This window comes from Coenobita brevimanus, chromosome 31 (assembly GCF_032717465.1).
Source record: "Coenobita brevimanus isolate Jiangsu-jjx chromosome 31, ASM3271746v2, whole genome shotgun sequence".
In the NCBI taxonomy this organism is placed as follows: domain Eukaryota; kingdom Metazoa; phylum Arthropoda; class Malacostraca; order Decapoda; family Coenobitidae; genus Coenobita; species Coenobita brevimanus.
This window is the reverse complement of record NC_136984.1, coordinates 7259449-7270802: the sequence shown is the minus strand read 5'-3', so window position 1 is coordinate 7270802 and position 11354 is coordinate 7259449.

Below are 11354 nucleotides of genomic sequence, written 5' to 3'. Positions count from 1 at the left end.
TTTTTTTTTTCTAGTGCAAGGAATAATGAAGCAAATGCTAATTGTTTCTTCCAAGACAAAATGGGAACAAGATAATAGAGAGCAAAATCGAAGATCCATTCGTTTTCAGATGATTGGACACACTCCATTTAAAAGACTGGAAATTATAGCTAGTAGGAAATACAGACATAAGAAGAATGTTTATCTGTTGCATACATGAAGGACTGGGAGTAACGGTAAACTCTTGCATTAAAGAGTTGTACAGATAAGGGATGACAGTTTGCTCCTAGGTGGGTGCTATTCACATGCCATGGTGGTGGAATGATGCGAGCAAACAGTTCAGAGGAGTAATGACCATTGAAGTAGCGATAGAAAAGAAATAAAGATGCAAGACTGCAGCAATGAAAGAAAGAGGTTGAGCATAGCCAGTAAGAGGGGGATAGTTAAAGAGACGAAGGGCCTTTGACTCCACGTTGTTCAGAAGAGCTGTATGTCTCTCTTTTTTATCCAAGGAAGAAGGAACCAAAAGTCAGGAGCCCACATATTGTTTCTTTGAAGAAAAAAAAAAGGGAGCATCAGAGACCCAAATTCAAGATCCATTCATTTCATTTTGACGTGCCTGGACATACTGCGTTTGAAAGACTGGACATGATAGGCAGTAGGTAATACAGACAGAGGGAGACAGTTCCAGAAATTACCTGTTGAATACATGAATGACTGGAAGCAGCGGTTAACCCTTGCATTACAAAGTTGGACAGAAAAGGGATGAGAGTTTGTTGCAAGATGGGTGCTGCTCACCTGCCATAACGCTGGAGGGAAGCAAGCAGGCAGTTCAGAGAAGCAGTGACCATTGAAGAAGCGATATAAACAGATGATGAGGCAACAGTGCGGCAAAGAGACAAAGGTTGAAGGAAGCTATTAAGACGAGGAGAGTTAATAGGACGAAAAGCATTTGACTCCACCTTACTGAGAAGAGCAGTATGTACGGAGCCTCACGTGAGAGTTGTTTTCTACACAGGGGCGAATAAAACCCATGTATGAAGTCTACAATTCTGCAGGGGTAAAGAAGGCATGGGGTCGGCTTAGCACACTTAATCTCTTTGAAGCAGACTTTTCAAGAGTGGTAATACGATCTTTCCAAGATAAATCCCAATAGAATGAAAACCCAATTATGCATACAGACGATGCAGGATTGAGCAGGTTGATTTTATGAGAAAGTATGAGTGAAGGGTTGTACCTAATTAGTTGGAGAAACAGCTATAGAGTCATCAGAATGGAAAAGAAAAGGGAAGGATGATGATGTAAAGTTAATAAAAAGGTTTTTGGCAAGATGCCACTAGGAGCAGGAAGAATTTGAGTTGGAGCATTTAGTGCATTTAGAACGAGTGAAATTATTGTACAATTACCAGAGCCAAGGACACACTTAACACGGTTCTTCGTAGAAATATAAAAGAGATGATATTTAGGTGTGGGATGTCTCCGATACCTTTGGTAGACCTTGTTGTAGACAACATTAGAACAAGCGTGATTAAACCACGTTTTTTTTCTTAAGTCACAGGATAATGAAAAGGAATGTATGCTTCCATGCCCGAGAGATTAACCTCCATAATGCTCAAGGAACGCTAAGATAGCTCTTAGCCATGGAAGCAATGATCATTCCAGGGCCTCCCAATAACACAGCTCCAAACTGCCAAAGCCAGCGCTGCTTGGGAGGGTCTACAGGCCTTACTGGAGCAACTGAACAGGTTAAGATGATAAGGTTGTGATCAGTGAAGCCCAACGGAGAGAGAAGATTAACAGAATAAGCAGAAGGATTTACTTGTAGGAAGCAGGGGCAATTCTGTTGGAAATATCCCAAAGGTGGTATTTTTGTTTAAATTAGGTAGTGTGAAATTAATAAAGTTTTGTGAGACAGTTTACTACAATGGACGTAATTGTATTACTGTTGTAAAGTGGTTATGTTTAGGAACCAATCAATTACGCAGTTGTGAGGAGTAGACTGTAGCACCAGTCGGGCAGGGCAGTACTCCCAAGGTGGATGGAACGCTGATGACAGGGAGAGCTGGAGCTCCCGTTTCATCAGTCCTCAGGACTAGTTCCTTATCATCCCCCTTTGCTGAACTTTTTCAATGTTTCAGAAACACAGAGAGTAGGCCAGCATGCTCTCCTATACAAGTTTCTCTAACTGTCAGCACCAAACTACATGCACAGTACATACTACACTACCTTCTCAGCATTAAAAAAGAAAAATGGCATTAATAAATCATGCCTTGGAGTCCCCAGTGGGGGGGAACCATGAATTACCCAACCATCTGCCCCTCTCCCAATGACGACTCAGAGGGATGCCTGGAACCACTGTCTGACTCATTTCTCTTCATTTCTGCAACATTTGCGGCCTTTCCTCTAACTTTCTGTCGAACACCACCTCTCCTCCTCTAAACCTCACCTTCCTTCTTGACAAAGACTCAGCTGTCTGAGGCAACTGACAGCAACCCTTTTCTGTTTCATCCTACTTTCTTTATACTCATTTCAAAGCCAAAGGTGGCTGTTGTGTATATGTACACAACGATTTATCTTGTTCTCGTGTTGCTGAACTTGATTCCTCTGAATTTTCTACTCTCTGGCTTCGGCTTTCTTGCAATTTTCTGACTAAATATATCTGCGCTGTTTACTTATCTCCTAATTTTAGTGATTATGAAAATTTCTTCGACTATCCTACTTCTATGATGGAACACATTCTATCCATTTCTCCTTTCTCTGAAATCTCCGTTCTAGGAGATTTCAATGTTCACCACCACCTTTGGCTCTCCTCTCCTTTCACTGATCCACCTGGTGAACAAGCCTACATCTTTTTTATCCTTAACCCCTTAACCGCGGGGCGTCACTTTCATGACGCTCGGGCACAGTGGATCATACCGCTGGGCGTCACTTTTGTGATTCTGTGTTATTTTCAATTATCCTGGGCTTTCAAGTGGTGGCTTGTATCATCTATCAGTACTGCCAGTGTCCAACACTAGTCAGCACTCCAAATCTCATCTGTACTCCCATCCATTGTTGACATTTTAGCCATTTTCCCCCGTTCCTGACTCCCCTCCCTACCTCCCCTCCATTACCCTGTCCTCTCACCTCCCCAGCCGTGCTGCACTAAGCAAATCTCCCCTTGATTTTTCCACAGATTTCATCCATTGAAATAAGCCCTATGCCCTATACTTATACAAAATAATATATACCAAAAAAAAATAAGATAAGTGATAGTGGTATACACCAGGAATTGGCTAATTATCACCTGACAACACCTCACATGCATTCATTCGCTACATTCCCACGGTAATTTCCCCTTTGAATTATGCCTTGTAATCAATTTCTGTAATAAAAATATATATCAGAAAGGAAGGGAGAAGCCTAAGTGACATTTACATTCACCTGGAACTACCTATTTCTTTATGTATTGCCGAGATTTTCTACCAATAATTTATTAGCATGTAAGCAGCTGTCAGCCCCATTGTCACTGTCAACCCTTGACTTCTCAGATAAGCCATGGCATTTAGTTCCTTGTCCTCCTCTGTGGTCAAAGCATGTCGCACTCGCGTCCCACCATTTCTGCCGCTTCTGCGCCCATTGCAAAGGGCCCCGTGACCTCTACACCCAGAAAAACTCGTGGGGGAAGCAGGAAAGGACTAAGTGACTCTGCAGTGGAACGAGAACTAGCGGAATTATCAATGGTGATGATGGATAGTAATTTTGACCCTTCGGGGGATTCGTGTGATGAGCCGGGTGAGGAAATCGTGCCAGAAACTACTAGTACGAGTGGTTCAGTGTCCCAAGTTATCCCTAGCTCCAAGGGAAAGGAACTGTTAGTGCAGCAAGGGAAGGAATTTGGGAAGGGAGTGAAAAAGCGGCGGGTTAGCCCCGGAACAATGGCCCCGCGTGACCCAGCCCACCATGAGTCCCGAGTTGATTCACCTCCCCGTTCCCCAAGCCCCACTTCACTCATTTCTTCCTCTTCTTCTGCTGAATTATCTCCGGAGTCTTCGTCGACGGAGTCACCACCAGCATCAACAATGAGGGCAGGCCGTAGAGGAAGAGGTAAATCCCTGACCTGTAAAAGTAGAGTTGCTAGTAGAGTAAGGGCTGCTAGTGCTGTACGGCAACCCAGGGTCAGTGCGACCCTCACCCACCCTACACCGCCACGACAGGGAATCCTGGATGCCTTCGCGTAGATGTAAGGGTCCGATTTTGTCCCTGAACATCTCGATTTTGATGAGAGTTCTTCAGGAGTACAGCCTGCCTTCACTCTTGACGAGGATACTGAGTGTGTGGACTTCCTTTTGGCCTTCCTCGATGACGAAGTCATGCAACACATATGTGATGAGACCAACAGGTATGAATCACAACATGCTGCAAGTGGTACAGGTGCAGCCAAGATGCAACAGTGGTCCATGCTGGGAATGCAGGAGCTGTATGTGTTCTTCGCCCTCATGCTTCTCATGCCACACTCAAAGAAGCATGAGTTGGAAGAATACTGGTCCATGGACCCCTTACTACCCTCACCCACCTTCAATAAGTACATGGCAAGAGATCACTTTCAGAACATCATGGGAAACCTGCACTTTGCCGACAACGATGTACCTTCCCAAACCGACCCAATCTGGAAGATCCGGGAGATTCTGAGCAGAATAAAGGATAAGTTTATGACATTCTTCCACCCCTTTCAGAAGGTTGTCATTGACGAATCCTTGGTTTTGTTCAGAGGACGTCTTAAGTTTGTGCAGTACATTCCAAGCAAATGCCATCGCTTTGGAATCAAGTTCTTTGTACTGTGCGACTGTAAGACGGGGTACATCCTTGACTTCGTCATTTATTCAGCCAGCACTGTCGATCTTGATAAAACACACCCCCTTGGCTTCTCAGGCTGTGTAGTGAAAGTGCTCCTTGAAAAGTATTTTGGTGGGAATCATGTGCTGTATACAGACAACTATTATACAGCACCAAAACTTGCCAAATACCTTTCAGAGCATGGCATCGGCTCCTGCGGCACTGTGAAGAGTAATCGTGCCCACTTCCCCAAATTCCCAGAGGCAGGACCCTCACAGCGAGGAGACGTGCACCTACGCAAGTCTGAGAAGATGCTGGCAATACGGTGGCATGACAAGAGGGTCATGCACATGCTCACCACGGTACATAAGGGGGAAATGACAGACAGTGGAAAGGTCGACCGTAGGACAGGCGAACCTGTGAGGAAACCTGATGCTGTGTTAGACTACAATATCAACATGCGGCTGGTGGACAAGTCCGACATGATGACTGGAGAGATCAACTGCCTCAGGAAGAATACTAGGTGGTACAGGAAAGTTTTTCTGCATCTCATAGACATGACGATGCTGAATGCCTTCATCCTGTACAAGATGAAGGTCAAGCCACCCAAGTCCTTCTCCCTGAGGTTGTTCGCCAGGACTTGTGTTCAGCAGCTGCTTGAAAGATATGGTAGGGTGACAGCAGCAACTCCAAGGCGCCATCCAGTAACACTTCCTGACAGGCTTGAGCAGAGGGCGTACATGGATCGGCACAGACTGGTGCAAATGCCTGCCACAGGCAAGAGGAAGGCTGCGATCCGCAGGTGCCAGGTGTGTGCACATACTATCCGACGCACACCTGAGCACAAACGCACCTCTTGGCAGTGCGCTGAGTGCCAGGTTCCCCTCTGTGTTACCTGCTTCTTTGATTACCACAGCCAGAAGCAGTTCTAAAAGTGCAAGTGAGGAAGGAAAGTAATGTGAAAATAATGTGTAAATAATGTGTAAATAGCAAGTGAAAGCAATGGATGTACAGTACATATGACTGAACAGTGTAATATAGTTTTATGTTACTGAAAGTGACAGTGAATAACATAGTGTAAGTAAAATAGAAGTGTAAATGTTGAAAATACAATAGAAAATGTAAATAGAAATATAAGTTATTAGTAATATAAGAATATGAGTACAAATACTTGTTATAACAGTGAAAGTGAATCCGTGGCTCTCTACGTATTTTACTGAATGAAAAATTGAATGACTTCAGTGACAATAAACTAATACTACTGAAGAAAACTTATGGATAAAGACTCCAGATATATATAAGTGTGATATACTGTAGTAATACAAATATAAAGTGTGAGGGGTTTTATGAATAATAAATGACAGAATACCAACAGCAAACAAGCGCAAGTGGGAAGGTCATGCGCGCTCGTAATTTTCATTGCTTTCACAGTGTTTTTTTTTTTGGAGTATGGATCCCAAACTACTTGATAATCATAAAGTAGTGTTTATAGTGTTAATATCTGGCTGTGGTAATCATATTACTGGTTGTCGGGAAGTGTAAAGTGGAGACTTCGTTACCCAACTTCAGAGGTCTCCACAAGTCCTACGGTAATATTCCAGGAGAAAGCTGAAGGTATGTGCCATATGCATATTTAATTTTAATATTCTAGGACTAATAACTGATTTTTGGCAAATATTTTTTGAGAGTCTGTCGGAGCCCGAATAACCCCGCGGGACAGGCAAAACATTGGGAAACATGCCCGCGGTGTAAGGGTTAATGACCTAGAGCACCTTGTACAGCACCCTACCTATATCCCTGACCACCTTGGAGAGAGCTCCAACATACTTGACCTCTCCCGTACAACTAATCCTTCTTCTTACACTGTTATTCTTTCCTCTCCGTTGGTCTCCTCTGATCACAACCTTATTACCTTAACCTGTCTTTTCGCTCTGGTATGGCCTGCGGACCTTCCAAAGAAATGTTGTCTGTGGTACTTTGGAGCTGCGGATTAGGAGGCCCTCAGGCAGTACTTCTTTGATTTTCCCTTGAATGATTATTGCTTCCATAGCTGGGAGCCATCTGAGCATGCCTTGCGCATTGTGGAGGTATTTTTCACGGGCATGGGAGCATACATTCCCTTCTCATATCCTTTGACTAATGCAAGAAAGCCTTGGTTTAATCATACTTGTCCTAATGCTGTCTGCAGCAAGGAGAGGGACTATAAAAGGTACTGGAGGGAACCCACCCCTGAATTGCGTCCTGTTTATGTTTCTGCCTGGAATCATGCTAAGGCTGTTCTTCACTCTGCTAAAAATAATTTCATCCGTACTATATGCTCTCAACTCTCCAACTCGAATTCTTCCCGCTTCTTCTGGCACCTTGCCTAAAACCTCTCTAGCAACTTCACCTCATCATCCTTCCCTCCTCTTTTCTATTCTGATGGCTCTGTAGCTATTTCTTCTACTGATAAAGCAGATCTCTTCGCTCAGACTTTCTCCTCCAATTCCACCTTAGATGACTCCGCTGCTGTTCCTCCATCACATCCCCCCTCTGACTTCCTCATGACTGACATTAAAATTTCTTCAGCTGATGTATTTTCTGCCATCACTGGCCTCAACACTAACAAGGCATATGGGCCTGATGGAGTCCCTCCTGTTGTCCTCAAGACCTGTGCTTCAGTGCTTAGGTAAACTCTTTCGCCTTTGACTGTCAACTTGTATCTTTCCTTCTTGCTGGAAGTTCGCTTTCATTCAGTGAGTCCCAAAGAAGAATGACCAATCCTAGAGCTCTAACTATCGTCCAATTGCTTTAACATCAGGTGTCTAAAAAGTTTTCGAGTCATTTCTTAACAGAAAAATTTTAAAGCGTCTTTCGTATCATAACCTTCTTTCTGATAGTTCGAGTTATGTCACGGGTGCTCCACTGGTGATCTTCTCACCTACCTTTCAGACTCTTGGTCATCCTTCTTTCAGGACTTTGGTGCAAGCTTTGCCATTGCATTTGACATCTTAAAGGCTTTTGTTCAGGTCTGACATAAATCTTTAATTTCCAAACTACCCTCTTACAGTTTCTATTCTATCTGTGCCTTCATTTATAGCTTCCTTTCTGGTCGTTCTATTGTAGTGTCCAGAAGTGATAATGAGTTGTATTTTGTTTATTTTACAACCAAAAGTCCGGTTTAGTGAGAGAGTTGGCTAGGGTATGGCTGTTTCCATGTGAATGTGATCAGAATGTAGATTAGGGTTACATAGTGCTTGTCGTTTTTTTTTCTACTGTAATTTATTTGTATTAACCCGTGAAGAGCGATCATGTTTCCGTAGGTACCGGCCAAGCAACGATTTGGCTGAAATTTCAAGTCTTACAGAACTGAATGAAACACACATCATCATCTTGGATATGTTCACACGCATCTGGCAATATATATATATATATATATATATATATATATATATATATATATATATATATATATATATATATGACCACATAAAGTCACGTGGTGGTGGGATAAAATGGCCAGAAGATGAATAGCTTGCGGCACGAGCAACCCACCCACCACCCGCGGTGATTGAGGTAGGTTATTGTCCTGGAAAAACAGCCTATATTTACCATGGCCTTGGGCAAGGATCACGTAATTAGTGTATCATCAACTCTCTCTCTCTCTCTCTCTCTCTCTCTCTCTCTCCAGAGGGAGGGAATGGAGAATAAGAGAGAGAGGAGGGAGTGAATGGAGAATAAGAGAGAGAGACGAGGGAGGAAATGGAGAATAAGAGAGAGAGGAGGGAAGGAATGGAGAATAGGAGTGAGAAGAGGGAGGGAATGGAGAATAAGAGAGAGAAGAGAGAGGGAATGGAGAATAAGAGAAAGAGGAGGGAGGGAATGGAGAACAAGGGAGAGAAGAGGGACGGAATTTATGCCTTATCTCCTGACTCAAGGGGACGCTCCTTCGCCATTCCCATATTTATTCTGTCTCTCTCTCTCGTGTGTGTGTGTGTGTGTGTGTGTGTGTGTGTGTGTGTGTGTGTGTGTGTGTGTGTGTGTGTGTGTGTATAGATCCCCTAGCGCCTGGTGCAGGGTTGGCGGCATCACGGGAGGAAAATTTAGTGTGCGCTCCATGGTGTCCGCGCGCGTGCGCGTATTCTGAGTGTATATGGGGCAGTGCATGGGTGGTATCGAGAGTTGCCACCTGCCCCTATTTCCCATACAAATTTCAACCACGTACTCCTCGTGGCGCGGTTTTCATACGCCTTTGAAAATCGCGCTCATTTGAGGCCTATCGCTTTCGACTCTGATAAGTCCCAAATGAGGCCTATCGCTCTCAATGGGTTAAGTCCCTTTATAACATTGAAATCTCGAGCAGGTAGGAACATATGCCTATGGTCACGTAATCCAGCGCAAAGTCATGTGAGGCACGATGATTTTTAGTGTTTTTTTGATGCAAGGATATAGAGAGAGGTTGGTGGAGAGTAAGTATTGCAACTAGGGAACAGCATTTTTTTCGGGTAATCGATTGTAAGGGGAAGGGCATCACACTGAGTCTATCACGAGACTATAGTAATGAAAATTTTAAACTGTGTAAGCAGTCATCCTTCCATCCCCCCTTTCCACCATGCAAGATTCGCATGTCACTAGCTCACCGACTGTGAAATGTGGCGGATGGTCGGTCCTGTCATCATCCTTCTCCCCCCCCCCCCAAGGAATTCTGTAAGTAATTTGATAATACTGATTTGATATGTTGAAGCGCGAATAAGTGATACCCCACGAGTGATAATGGTGATGAAAATAGAGAAAAAGACTTGGGTTAGTATCAAGTGTTGTCGTCCCACAGGAAGTGTTGTGTTGATCACGTGAGGTGAAGTCACTGACCTCATTTGAAGAGCGAGTCCTGAGTTCCCTCTCTCCTCCCTTGTATTCCTTGAGCTGGATAGTGGGATATTTCCCATATATTTATGTATTGTACTTTATATTATTATTTAGTGTGTAACTGGAATACGAGAATGCTAACTAGAGTTCTGTCTGAACCTCAGATAAATGTGCAATTTTTCTGGGCCAAATATCAGGTGCCATGACTCTGTGAATTGTTTATTAATATGTGCATTGGGATGACTTTGCAGTTCAGTACTTATTAGGGCTGTTAGTTGTGAGTTAATGTTCACGTAGTTATATTGTGAGGTACAATGATATCAATGCATTGATGTTTTTCATGGTAGAGTAGGTTATTCATGCTTATTTGTAATAGTACTTTTCTTCCTGTATCCCTACAATATGTTTTATTTTGGGCAGACCTATGTGTCTGTAGTAACATGTGTTATTCTGTTTCTAACAGAAATGCCGAATGTTGTAACTCATGTGTCTTTATTATATATATATATATATATATCGATTTTTGTCAACTAAAAGCAATTCTTGTATGGAAAGTGGGTTAATCGGTTAATCTGTAATAATCAGTGCCCTACAGTTCCCTGACGATCTAATTAAACGTAAGCTAGAGTTTTCGGTCTAAAGGTGTTTGATGCAGCCTTTAGTAAGTATTCATTATAGTGCCTGGACTCTTAATTTGGTCTAAATTTGCCATCGTTACATCTTCTGTGCTCATTTGTAGCAACAAATTAGCAATACAACGTGATGCTAATCATGAAGAAGCACTATGGGAAGGCTGTACAGATATAATATTGCCCTTTTCTTTTATTGACATGCGGTCGTGAACACTAAATAAGAGAAAGGGTAAATGTCAAAAGTCTGTTTACAGAGGACAGGTACTGTAAATCGCACAAGAATACCCCCCCAGCACCCACCCACTCTCCTCCGGACCACTGGTGTGATCGTCGGAAGGATCCGAGGTTTGCAGCTTCCCATACTTTCATGTCTTGGCGAGTGTTCCGTTTGTCCTGCTGTAATGTATAGCAACAAATTGAACTGAAAGTTCATAAAGTAATAATATTAATGATGGTGCAGCACATCTCACACAAGAGAACTAACGTCGTTTTTTTTTTTTTTTTTTTTTTTTTTTAGTAATATCCATTTTCTCCGAAGTTCATCCTGAAATTTACATAACTGAAGCAAATTGTATTGTTTATATAATTGTATAACTAGCATTGCACTGAAAATATGAATTCATATTTTAAAAATGACAACTGGTTTGTAAAATGCCGGGAATGGTGACTGAGGGCAGCACAACACCGCCGAGAGGAGCCTACGGAGGGGCAGACAGAGCGCGACCTGACCCCAGGCGACAGGGACATAATTCCGCCCAGGCCGCGTGCCCTTATGGCCCAGAACTCCACCACCGCCACCATAGCAGGAAAAGGAGACTACCTTACGGGTGAGCTGACCCTCGACAGGATCGGAGTGGAGCTACTCCTATAGCTCAAGGCAGCACCCCCGCGCTGGCCAGTAGCCATGGCTTTTGTAAGACGGCCTGCAGCTGCTCGAACCTCCTTCAGGAGACGGCCGGTAGCCGCTCAGAAGGTATTCAAGAGACAGCCAGAAGCTGCTCAAACCTCCCTCAGGAGACGGCTTGCAGCCACTCGGGAGACAACCATGAGACGGCCAGTAGTCGCTCCCGCCTTCGTCAGGAG